At 44.2% G+C, this 13038-nt stretch overlaps 1 protein-coding gene across 1 annotated transcript in view; it reads left to right on the top strand.

Moving 5' to 3' along the window:
• Nucleotides 1-13038, top strand: part of TMEM132A (transmembrane protein 132A) — a 240977-nt gene that overhangs the window by 136504 nt on the left and 91435 nt on the right. The gene's annotated exons all lie outside the window — the stretch shown is intronic.

The following is a 13038-nucleotide window of genomic DNA, read 5'->3' as shown; positions in this document are numbered from 1 at the left end:
TAATCGAGGGACCACCAGGGCAGGCTGCAGCCACGCAGGTAAGCACCCAAGCACACTGATCTGCCGCCCCCCTTCCCTCTGATCTCCCACAGCACCCCTCAGACCCCCCCTGCCCACCCCTCAGACCCCTGTTTACACCCAATCACCCTCCTAATCACCCATCAATCACTCCCTGTCACTATCTGCCAGCACTATTTTTTCTACTGAGTCCTAAACTGCCCCCTGGGGGCTCCTGATCACCTCCCCACACTCTCAGATCCTCCCCAGACCCCCCCCCCTGTACTGTATACATCTATCCTCCCCTGTAATCACCTGTCAATCACCCGTCAATCACCACCTGTCACTGCCACCTATCAGATCAGACCCTAACCTGCCTCTTACGGGCATCTGATCACCCACCCACACCATCAGATTGCCCGCAGACCCACCCTCAGATCACCTTCAAAGTGCATTGTTTACATCTGTTCTGCCATCTAATCACCCACTGATCACCCATCAATCACCCCCTGTCACCACCTGTCACTGCTACCCATCAGATCAGACCCCTATCTGCCCCTAGGGCACCCAATCACCCGCCCACACCCTCAGAACGACCTCAGACCCCCCCAGACCTCCCCCCCCTGTGTACTGTATACATCTATTCTCCCCTGTATTCACCCGTCAATCACCCCGTCACCACCTGTCACTGCCTCCCATCAGATCAGACCCTAACCTGCCTCTTACGGGCATCTGATCACCCACCCACACCATCAGATTGCCCGCAGACCCACCCTCAGATCACCTCCAAAGTGCATTGTTTACATCTGTTCTGCCATCTAATCACCCACTGATCACTCATCAATCACCCTGTCACCCTGTCACCACCTGTCACTGCTACCCATCAGATCAGACTCCTATCTGCCCCTATGGCACCCAATCACCCGCCCACACCGTCAGAACGACCTCAGACCCCCCCCCAGACCTCCCACCGTGTACTGTATACATCTATTCTCCCCTGTAATCACCTGTCAATCGCCCGTCAATCACCCCGTCACCACCTGTCACTGCCATCCATCAGATCAGACGCTAATCTGCCTCTTACGAGCATCTGATCACCCAGCCACACCATCAAATTGCCCACAGACCCACCTTCAGATTACCTCCAAAGTGCATTGTTTACATTTGTTCTGCCATCTAATCACCCACTGATCACCCATCAATCGCCCCCTGTCACCACCTGTCACTGCGACCCATCAGATCAGACTCTAATCTGCCCCTTGGGCACCCAATCGCCCATCCACACCCTCAGAACGCCCTCAGACCCCAGCCCTGATCACCTCGCCAGTGCATTGCTTGCATCTATTCCCCCCTCTAATCACACCTTGAGACACCCATCAATCACCTCCTGTCACCCCCTAGCACACCTACCCATCAGATCAGGCCCTAATTTGCCCCGTGTGGGCTCCTGATCACTCGGCCAAACCCTCTGATCCCCCTCAGACCCCCTTCCGATCACCTCCCCAGTGCATTGATTGCATCTATTTTCCCCTCTAATCACCCCCTGAGACACCCATCAATCACATACCCATGTTCTCTGCTGCCATGTCCAGGTCACGATTTGAGAACATCCTGCGCTTCCTGCACTTCAGTGCCAAAACAACCTGTCATCTAAGAGGCCACCCTGCTTATCTCAAAATTCGCCCCCTCATAGACCACCTGTCAAAAAAAATTGCAGATGCTTATACCCCTGAACAGTCATTTTGAGGCATTTGGTTTCCAGATTACTCACGGTTTTGGGCCCATAAAATGTCAGGGCAGTATAGAAACCCCACAAGTGGCCCCATTTTAGAAAAAATACACCCCAAGGTATTCCGTTAGGTGTATGACGAGTTCATAGAAGACTTTATTTTTTGTCACAAGTTAGCGGAAATTGATTTTTATTGTTTTTTTTTTTTTCACAAAGTGTCAATTTCCGCTAACTTGTGACAAAAAATAAAAAAATAAAATCTTCTATGAACTCACCATACTCCTAACAGAATACCTTGGGGTTTCTTTTTTCTAAAATGGGGTCACTTGTGGGGTTCCTATACTGCCCTGGCATTTTAGGGGCCCTAAACCGTGAGGAGTAGTCTAGAAAACAAATGCCTCAAAATGACCTGTGAATAAGACGTTGGGCCCCTTAGCGCTCCTAGGCTGCAAAAAAGTGTCACACATGTGGTATCGCCGTACTCAGGAGAAGTAGTATAATGTGTTTTGGGGTGTATTTTTACACATACCCATGCTGGGTGGGAGAAATCTCTGCAAATGGACAATTGTGTGTAAAAAAAAAATTGTCATTTACAGAGATATTTCTCCCACCCAGCATGGGTATATGTAAAAATACACCACAAAACACATTATACTACTTCTCCTGAGTACGGCGACACCACGTGTGACACTTTTTTGCACCCTATCTGCGCTAAGGGGCCCAAAGTCCAATGAGTACCTTTAGGATTTCACAGGTCATTTTGAGACTTTTGTTTTTAAGACTACTCCTCACTGTTTAGGGCCCCTAAAATGCCAGGGCAGTATAAGAACCCCACAAGTGACCCCATTTTAGAAAGAAGACACCCCAAGGTATTCCGTTAGGAGTATGGTGAGTTCATAGAAGATTTTATCTTTTTGTCAAAAGTTAGCAGAAATTGATTTTTATTGTTTTTTTTCACAAACTGTCATTTTCCGCTAACTTGTCACAAGTTAGCGGAAAATGACACTTTGTGAAAAAAAACAATAAAAATCAATTTCTGCTAACTTGTGACAAAAAAATAAAATCTTCTATGAACTCACCATACTCCTAACGGAATACCTTGGGGTGTCTTCTTTCTAAAATGGGGTCATTTGTGTGGTTCCTATACTGTCCTGGCATTTTAGGGGCCCTAAACCGTGAGGAGTAGTCTTGAAACCAAATGTCTCAAAATGACCTGTGAAATCCTAAAGGTACTCATTGGACTTTGGGCCCCTTAGCGCAGTTAGGGTGCAAAAAAGTGCCACACATGTGGTATCGCTGTACTCAGGAGAAGTAGTATAATGTGTTTTGGGGTGTATTTTTACACATACCCATGCTGGGTGGGAGAAATATCTCTCTGTAAATGACAATTTTTTTGAAATTATACTACTTCTCCTGAGTACGGCAATACCACATGTGTGGCACTTTTTTGCAGCCTAACTGCGCTAAGGGGCCCAAAGTCCGATGAGCACCTTTAGGCTTTACAGGGGTACTTACAATTTAGCACCCCCCAAAATGCCAGGACAGTAAACACACCCCACAAATGACCCCATTTTGGAAAAAAGACACTTCAAGGTATTCAGAGAGGGGCATGGTGAGTCCGTGGCAGATTTCATTTTTTTTTTGTCACAAGTTAGCAGAAATGGAAATTTTTTATTTTATTTTATTTTTTTTGTGTCTCAAAGTGTCATTTTCCGCTAACTTGTGACAAAAAATAAAATCTTCTATGAACTCACCATGCCTCTCAGTGAATACTTTGGGATGTCTTCTTTCCAAAATGGGGTCATTTGGGGGGTAATAAATACTATCCTGGAATTTTAGTACCTCATGAAACCTGACAGGTGCTCAGAAAAGTCAGAGATGCTTCAAAATGGGAAAATTCACTTTTGGCACCATAGTTTGTAAACGCTATAACTTTTACCCAAACCAATAAATATTCACTGAATTTTATTTATTTATTTATTTTTTTATCAAAGACATGTAGCACAATAATTTTGGACAAAAATGTATACAGAAATTTTACTTTATTTTAAAAATGTCAGCACAGAAAGTAAAAAAAATCATTTTTTTGACAAAATTCATGTCTTTTTTGATGAATATAATAAAAACTAAAACTCGCAGCAGCAATCAAATAGCACCACAAGAAAGCTGTATTAGTAACAAGAAAAGGAGGTAACATTCATTTAGATAGTAGGTTGTATGACCGAGCAATAAACCGTGAAAGCTGCAGTGGTCTGAATGGAAAAAAAGGCTCTGGTTCTTAAGGGGCGAAAAGACTGTGGTCCTTAAGTGGTTAAAGGACCACAATCGCCAAAAATCTTAAAATTTAAAATACATGTAACAATATACAATGCTTCTTCCAGAGCAAATTGAGCCATAAATTACTTTTCTCCTATGTTGCTGTCACTTACAGTAGGTAGTAGAAATATGACAGGTTTTGGACTAGTGCATCTCTTCATGGGGGATTCTCAGCAAGGCTTTTACCCTCTATAATAAAACCCCTGTGTCCCTGCGTCACGCTGTCCCTGTGTAGCTTTTTGCTACTGCGCATGTATGCAGCACGGACCCAGCCTCACAGAGACAGGAGGTTGGGGACAAGGCCAGTGTTATGAGCGGAGGCGTCTGAGCGGGCGGCGGGTGCACGTGCGGCTGGTGCGCACACATGCGTTGCGGGTGCGCGCTAGCGCAGTAACATGCGGCTGCGAGAAACAGGCTCTAGAGCCCATTTTTAAACGGGCTTGGGTCTGCTAGTTCTTTATAAAGACATTCTCTGAAAAGGATTTATACAATGATGCTGGCCAGCCTCCCTGTTCACTGCACACTTTTTTGGCAGTTGGACAGAGAAACTACCATTCACTAAGTGAATAAAGAGAACTCTGAGAATCCCCCTTGAGAAGATGGTCTCGTCCAAAACCTGTCAGTTCTGTCCGATTTCTACTACTAAGTGACAACAACTTAGGAGAAAAGTAATTTATAGCTCATTTAACTCTGGAAGAAATGTACTTTTTTGTATGTGTTTACATGTATACATTTTTTTTGCGATTTTCACGATATTGGTCCTTTAAATAGTGATTATCTAGTATGAAAAATGAATTAAAAATATTGTTTTAGGTGAGGCATGATAATAATAGTTAATAGTAGCATTTATATAGCACTTTTCTGCTGTCGGACTCAAAGCACTTGATCACTGCAGCCACCAAGGGCGCACTCAGTAGGTCACCCGGCAGGCGTACATGCAAAAAGGCGCATCTGGAAAAAAGGGCGTGGAATATAGACGAAAGTTTTTAGCTAAAACAATATTTTTCGTTTGTATATTATAAACGAAAATGAAGTGCTAAATATGTTGAATGAACAGTAATGAAATGGCAAAATACCGTCTATAACAAAAAACTATATTTACACTTGTATTAAAGAGACACTGAAGCGAAAAAAAAATTATGATATTATGATTTGTATGTGTAGTACAGCTAAGAAATAAAACATTAAGATCAGATACATCAGTCTAATTGTTTCCAGTACAGGAAGAGTTAAGAAACTCCAGTTGTTATCTCTATGCAAACAAGTCATTAAGCTCTCCGACTTTCGAAGTCCTGGAGAGGGCTGTTATCTGACTTTTATTATCTCAACTGTAAGTGAACTGTTTACTTTTTCTCTGCTAGAGGAGAGGTCATTAGTTCACAGACTGCTCTGAAAGACTCATTTTGAATGCTGAGTGTTGTGTAATCTGCACATATTATAGAATGATGCAATGTTAGAAAAAACACTATATACCTACAGTGGCTGGATAGTGTACTGGTTAAGGGCTCTGCCTTTGACATGGGAGACCAGGGTTTGAATCCTGGCTAGGTCAAGTACCTGTTCAGTAAGGAGTTCAAGGCAAGACTCCCTAACACTGCAGGGTGGCCTCTTGAGTGCGTCCCTGTGGCTGCAGCTCTTGAGTGCTTTGAGTCCGACAGGAGAAAAGCACTATACAAATGTTTGGATTATTATTATTATATTATTATTATACCTGAAAATAAAAATATGAGAATATTTTCTTTGCTGCTAATCTTCTAGTAATTATTCATAGTACACAACCATTTCACTATATCATATTTTTTTTCGCTTCAGTGTCTCTTTAAGCATAAGAATACAACCCTCCCTGTACCTATCCCGAACCCCTAGACCCCCCTGGTGGTGTCTAACCCTACAACCCCCCTGGTGGTGCCTAACCGTAAACCCCCCCTGGTGGTGACTAACCCTAACAACCCCTCCCCAGTGGTGCCTAACCCTAAACCCCCCCCCCCCCCGGTGGTGCCTAACCATCAACACTGCACAAACACCCTTACATACATAAAAACAATAATATATTTGATACCGTAAAATACTTCACTACAAATAACATGAATAGAATAATTTATATATTTTTAATAGAATAAATAGCCTTACAATTACATACAGATTAAAAATATTGTAAATAGAAAAAGTTATACAGTGGTTTGCAGAAGTATTCGGCCCCCTTGAAGTTTTCCACATTTTGTCATATTACTGCCACAAACATGAATCAATTTTATTGGAATTCCACGTGAAAGACCAATACAAAGTGGTGTACACAAAGTGGAATGAAAATCATACATGATTCCAAACATTTTTTACAAATAAGTAACTGCAAAGTGGGGTGTGCGTAATTATTCAGCCCCCTTTGGTCTGAGTGCAGTCAGTTGTCCATAGACATTGCCTGATGAGTGCTAATGACTAAATAGAGTGCACCTGTGTGTAATCTAATGTCAGTACAAATACAACTGCTCTGTGACGGCCTCAGAGGTTGTCTAAGAGAATATTGGGAGCAACAACACAATGAAGTTCAAAGAACACACCAGACAGGTCAGGAATAAAGTTATTGAGAAATTTAAAGCAGGCTTAGGCTACAAAAAGATTTCCAAAGCCTTGAACATCCCACGGAGCACTGTTTAAGTGATCATTCAGAAATGGAAGAAGTATGGCACAACTGTAAACCTACCAAGACAAGGCCATCCACCTAAACTCACAGGCCGAACAAGGAGAGCGCTGATCAGAAATGCAGTCAAGAGGCCCATGATGACTGGATGAGCTGCAGAGATCTACAGTTCAGGTGGGGGAATTTGTCCATAGGACAACTATTAGTCGTGCACTGCACAAAGTTGGCCTTTATGAAAGAGTGGCAAGAGGAAAGCCATTGTTAACAGAAAAGCATAAGAAGTCCCGTTTGCAGTTTGCCACAAGCCATGTGGGGGACACAGCAAACATGTGGAAGAAGGTGCCCTGGTCAGATGAGACCAAAATGGAACTTTTTGGCCAAAATGCAAAACTCTATGTGTGGCGGAAAACTAACACTGCACATCACTCTGAACACACCATCCTCACTGTCAAATATGGTGGTGGCAGCATCATGCTCTGGGGGTGCTTCTCTTTAGCAGGGACAGGGAAGCTGGTCAGAGTTGATGGGGAGATGGATGGAGCCAAATACTTCAATCTTGGAAGAAAACCTCTTGGAGTCTGCAAAAGACTTAATACTGGGGCAGAGGTTCACCTTTCTGCAGGACAATGACCTTAAACATAAAGCCAGGGCAACAATGGAATGGTTTAAAACAAAACATATTCATGTGTTAGAATGGCCCAGTCAAAGTCCAGATCTAAATCCAATCGATAATCTGTGGCAAGATCTGAAAACTGCTGTTCACAAACGCTGTCCATCTAATCTGACTGAGCTGGAGCTGTTTTGCAAAGAAGAATGGGCAAGGATTTCAGTCTCTAGATGTGCAAAGCTGGTAGAGACATACCCTAAAAGACTGACGGTTGTAATTGCAGCAAAAGGTGGTTCTACAAAGTATTGACTCAGGGGGCTGAATAATTACGCACACCCCACGTTTCTTTAAAAAAAATGTTTGGAATCTTGTATGATTTTTATTCCACTTCTCATGTGTACATCACTTTGTATAGGTCTTTCACGTGGAATTCCAATAAAATTGATTCATGTTTGTGGCAGTAATATGACAAAATTTAGAAAACTTCAAAGGGGCTGAATACTTTTGCAAACCACTGTATATTTATAATAGAATAAATAGCCTTACAATGAAGTACACATTAAAAATCTTAAAATAACGGTAATATTAACCACTTGAGGACCACAGTGGTAAACCCCCCTAAAGACCAGGGACATTTTTACTAAAGTGGACACTGCAGCTTTAAGGCCAAGCTGCAGGGCCTCACAACACAGCACACGTGTGATTTCCCCCCCCCCCCCCTTTTCCCCCCACCAACAGAGCTCTTTGTTGGTGGGGTCTGATCGCCCCCCCAGTTGTTTATTTTTTTTAAATAAATATTTATATGTGTGTTTTTTTTTTGCTTTTTTTTACTCTTTGTCCCCAGTACAGCGCTGCTGCTAATCGCAGTGTTGTACTAACTGTAAAGACGGCGGTTTCGCTGTCCCGCTCGGATACTGAAGGCGGGGCAGAGCTCTGCCCCCCGAGCAGGAGATGCGCGCGCTGTCTGCGCGCGATCTCCTGCAAAATGCAGCCCCAGGACTTGAAGCCGATCGGCGTTAGGCGGTCCTGGGGCTGCCTCCACGGCCATGGGCGTGGATCGTTCTTAAGGTAGTTAAAAGCGATAACAGGGTTAATACCAAAAGCGATATATTTGTGATACAAAAAGCTTGAAAATGATATTTAAAGGGACTCCGAGCTCAGCCAAAAAATGAAAGTTGTACTCACCTGGGGCTTTCTCCAGCCCAGTGCTGGTCGGGAGGTTTAAAGCGCGCATGCGCCGTACTGCCACTCCGGCGGCCGTGATGATGCGAGGCGGCCGGCGAGTGACGTCAGCCACGTCATACGCGGAAGGAGCAGCCCGACACTCGGCCGAGTGTCGCCCGGGCTGTGGCCGGTCAGCCATTCCGGAGCGGGGACATGGAGAGGAGCTAGGACGCCGTCGTGGGACCTCCCGACCAGCACTGGGCTGGAGAAAGCCCCAGGTGAGTACAACTTTCATTTTTTGGCTGAGCTCGGAGTCCCTTTAAGCATTATACTTACAAAAAAACAAATTTTAAAACGCTAAAATAAGTGAAAACAAAAATTTGCTCATTACACTCCTGAAAGCGAAATTTAAAAATGATAAAATAAGTTAAACTGAAAGTCAAAACGAATTTGTAAACGATATTTGTCATAAACCTTATTCTGTAAACGAAAAGTTTTGTTATCACGATCCCTGCAACCGCTATTTCTCGGGCGCCCAACAGCCGATATTTTGCATTGCCCTTTTTGTCAATTAGCCATAAGCGCCCTTTTTTTCCTGCTTCCATCCGACAGTGTTAGGGAGTCTCCCCAAGGACTCCTTACTCAATAGGTACTGGTTCTGAACACAATTATAAGAAGGATTAAATGTTTTACAGTAGTTTTTAATAATAAGTTAACATTACTGGCGGAACAATTACAGGTGGGCCATAAGATCAGAAATATTTTTAGCTGTGTACCGTATATACTCGCATACAAGCCGAATTTTTGACCCCCAAAAAGGGGGCCAAAAGTTGGGGGTTCGGCTTGTATGCGAGTCATGTTGGTCCGCGGGTCCCCCCCCCCTCCGCTGTTCCGCGGGTCCCCGCTCCCCCCATGGCCGCCGCCGCTGCTATTACCTGTCCGCATCTTCTATTTCCCTCTCCGTGCTTGTAAACATGCACAGCAGCGCGCCCGGCGCTGCTACTGTGACGAGGCAGGAGGCAGGAAAGAGCACGGCTTCCTGTTACTATGGGAACCGCTCTTTCCTGGCTCGCCGCTCGTCACAGTAGCAGCGCCGGGCGCGCTGCTGTGCATGTTTACAAGCACGGAGAGGGAAATAGAAGATGCGCCAGGTAATAGCGGCGGCGGCGGCCATGGGGGGAGCGGGGGACTGTACTGGCTGAACTGGGGCACTTTACTAGCTATACTGAGCGCTAAACTGGGGCACTATACTAGCTATACTGAGCACTATACTAGCTAAACTGGGGCACATTACTAGTATACTGAGCACTATACTAGCTATACTGAGCACTATACTAGCTAAACTGGGGCACTATACTAGCTATACTGAGCACTATACTAGCTATCCTGGGGCACTTTACTAGCTATACTGAGCACTATACTAGCTAAACTGGGGCACTATACTAGCTATACTGGGCACAATACTAGCTATACTGAGCACTATACTAGCTAAACTGGGGCACTATACTAGCTATACTGAGCACTATACTAGCTATCCTGGGGCACTTTACTAGCTATACTGAGCACTATACTAGCTATACTGAGCACTATACTAGCTAAACTGGGGCACTATACTAGCTATACTGGGCACAATACTAGCTATACTGGGCACAATACTAGCTATACTGAGCACTATACTAGCTATACTGAGCACTATACTAGCTAAACTGGGGCACTATACTAGCTATACTGAGCACTATACTAGCTATCCTGGGGCACTTTACTAGCTATACTGAGCACTATACTAGCTAAACTGGGGCACTATACTAGCTATACTGGGCACAATACTAGCTATACTGGGCACAATACTAGCTATACTGAGCACTATACTAGCTATACTGAGCACTATACTAGCTAAACTGGGACACTTTACTAGCTATACTGAGCACTATACTAGCTAAACTGGGACACTATACTAGCTATACTGAGCACTTTACTAGCTAAACTGGGACACTTTACTAGCTATACTGAGCACTATACTAGCTATACTGAGCACTATACTAGCTATACTGAGCACTATACTAGCTATACTGAGCACTATACTAGCTAAACTGGGCACTATACTAGCTATACTGGGGCACTACCTACCCATACTGGACACTTTACTAGCTATACTGGGACACACTCGGGGAATAAGGCGGCCAGCATTTCCTACCCCCGGCTTATATGGGGGTCAATCATTTTTCCCTGGTTTTTCAGGGAAAAGTTGGGGGGTCGGCTTATATGCGGGTCGGCTTATATGCGAGTATATACGGTATTTCTTTTTTTTTTTACAGTATCTACTGTACATACTGTGTTTTTCGGACTATATGACACTCCAGACTGTAAGATACATCTAGGTTTATAGGGGAAAAAATACTAAATCTGGCACATCTATATAGTGCAGGGGCATTTAAAAGTCCTAACACCCCCCAAAAGAAAGGCTCTAAGCAACCCTATATTAGCCATACTACAATAACCCCTGCTTCACCCACCAGCTAAGCTACACCACTCTACTCCCTGCTGCCTTACCAGCTAAGCTACACTACACTACAGACTACACTGCTACGTCTCACCTGATCCTTCTGCCGCACTCATCTCCCCTTTGCTCCAGCCACTGTACATGAGATCCTCTGTAGCTGACGATATTAACTGCCTGCCACTATACAGCTCCGGGTTCTTGGCACCTCCTGGCCTCTGTGTTTCCTGATGTGGTTCCCTGGCATGCATATTCCGAAAAATATGGTATATTCATTCACCTTTACTTATAAAATATTAAAACTAAGACATTTGTATGCTGTATGATTATTTTAAAGTGGTATTGTCATCAAACATTTGTTTTCCCCTGCAAAAAATTAAATACAGTAAAAAAATTAATATGAGACTGCACTGAAGCTTTCTGGCTGGAGGACGAATTATCAGATGTACTTAGAAAAGGAATTAGTAAGCAAATAAGCTTTCTGCCTTGTTTACACATTATACATTTGCAGCTCAATCTGACAGTTCTGCCCAGCAATGGCAGGCTTATCAACTTGCAGCTAAATGAAGTGTAAAGCATGAGTTTTTACTCTTGAAAACAAGTCAGATTGTTTTAGCTGTTAAGGTGGCCATACATCAGGTGACTTGGCGGGCGAACGACCATCTCATTTGATTATTATAATCGATTGGATGAAAATTTGTGCCACCATGTGCATACCCTGACAATGTGACAAAATTTCATTGCATTGTCGATTGCACATGCTGCAAGATGTTGGACCGACTTGCTCGATTGGGTGCGCGGTGGGAATGGCGTGCAGTTTCGTGCCAAAACCCCCAACGCTGTCCCCCCTAATGAAAAATGTGCCACCATGTATTGGTGCTTATTGAGCCTTTTCCATAGTGTCTGCTTTGTTTCCCCAATATCCAGCACCTTATACATTACCTGTCCGCGGCCTGCGCTTGTCCCTCCGCTACCCCGGCGTACTTTTTCCTCCACATGCGCGCCCCATGTGACGTCACACACCCGTGCCCTTACTAGGAAACCATGTGGGGCGTGCAAGTATGGAGGAAGGAGTGTGCCTGGAGCAGAGCAGGGACAAGCGTAGGCCGTGGACAGGTAATGTATACTTTACACTGGTCACCGGGGGGACATTTTTCATTAGGACACAGCGGCTGATGCGCGCACAAGGCCGATTCCGGATCGATTTCAGCATGAAATTGATCAGGAATTGCCCTGTGGTGTATGGACAGCTCTCTCTCTAATCAGATTCGATCAGAGAAAGATTTGTCTCTTGCTTGAATCTGCCTATACATCGCTAGATGTATAAATAAGAGACACCGAGAGCCCAATATAGTGTAGTATGTATTGGAAACCGTGGATAAATGTAAGTGTGAGATGAATATACTCACAAACATGGGTTACCTCTTAGGCAACCACTGTAGATGCAGGTGAGGAGATTAGACCTGTCCTCACTCAGGATTAAGATGTCGCTCTCTGTAGATCAGGAAAGTAGGGGTAGGTCACCCCTCCACCAAGGATGGACACAGTATTATCGTAAGAGAACAGAGGCGCCAGCAGGATCTTGCATCTTTTGGGGTACCAATAATAAATGTATTTGTTTAATTCAGACAGTATTTTGAGTCTGCTTTCCGGAGGTAAGTCCACCACTGCCTCCCAGCAAATTTTAAAATTTTTATTACCTTTTATCCTGCTGGCGCCTCTGTTCTCTTACGATAATCGCTAGATGTATGGCTACCTTTAATGGTGTACTGTTTTTAATGCTTTAGATAGTTGAAATTTGATGACAATCACATTAGATTTGGCCCTCAGGTGGTTTCCCCACTTTGCATTATGTTTGGCCCACTCTAGACCACCAGGGAAGCTATTTTAGAGGGTAAGCCCTAGATCACCAGGGAAGCCATATGGGGATGGGGACAGCACTAGATACCAGGGAACTATATAGAAGAGGGCCACTAGACACCAGTGAACTGTATAGGGGAAGGAGGGGGCCACTAAAAATCAGAGAACTCATCTAAACATCAGAGTATTGTATAGATGAGGGAGGGAGGACTACTAAACATCATGGAATT

The sequence above is a fragment of the Hyperolius riggenbachi genome, chromosome 10, assembly GCF_040937935.1.
Source record: "Hyperolius riggenbachi isolate aHypRig1 chromosome 10, aHypRig1.pri, whole genome shotgun sequence".
In the NCBI taxonomy this organism is placed as follows: Eukaryota; Metazoa; Chordata; class Amphibia; order Anura; family Hyperoliidae; genus Hyperolius; species Hyperolius riggenbachi.
Note: the sequence above shows the minus strand (reverse complement) of the source record. Positions and strands in the feature narration are given on the sequence as shown.